This window comes from Physeter macrocephalus, chromosome 4, assembly GCF_002837175.3.
Source record: "Physeter macrocephalus isolate SW-GA chromosome 4, ASM283717v5, whole genome shotgun sequence".
NCBI lineage: Eukaryota > Metazoa > Chordata > Mammalia > Artiodactyla > Physeteridae > Physeter > Physeter macrocephalus.
In genome coordinates this window covers 80,696,994-80,697,543 of record NC_041217.1, presented here as the reverse complement: position 1 = coordinate 80,697,543, position 550 = coordinate 80,696,994, and positions in this window count along the sequence as shown.

Genomic DNA, 550 nt, shown 5'->3' with positions numbered 1-550 from the left:
CTGCTTTATAACAAAGTGAATCAGCTATACATATACATATATCCCCATATCTCCTCCCTCTTGCGTCTCCCTTCCACCCTCCCTATCCCACCCCTCTAAGTGGTCACAAAGCACCGAGCTGATCTCCCTGTGCTATGTGGCTGCTTCCCACTAGCTATCTATTGTACATTTGGTAGTGTATATATGTCCATGCCACTCTCTCAATTCATCCCAGCTCACCCTTCCCCTCCCCGTGTCCTAGAGTCCATTCTCTACATCTCCGTCTTTATTCCTGACTTGCTCCTAGGTTCTTTTTTTTAGATTCCATGTATATGTGTTACCATATGATATTTCTTTTTCTCTTTCTGACTTACTTCACTCTGTGTGACAGACTCTAGGTCCATCCACCTCACTACAAATAACTCAGTTTCATTACTTTTTATGGCTGAGTAATATTCCATTGTATATATGTGCCATGTCTTCTTTATCCATTCATCTGTTGATGGACACTTAGGTTGCTTCCATGTCCTGGCTATTGTAAATAGAGCTGCAATGAACATTGTGGTACATG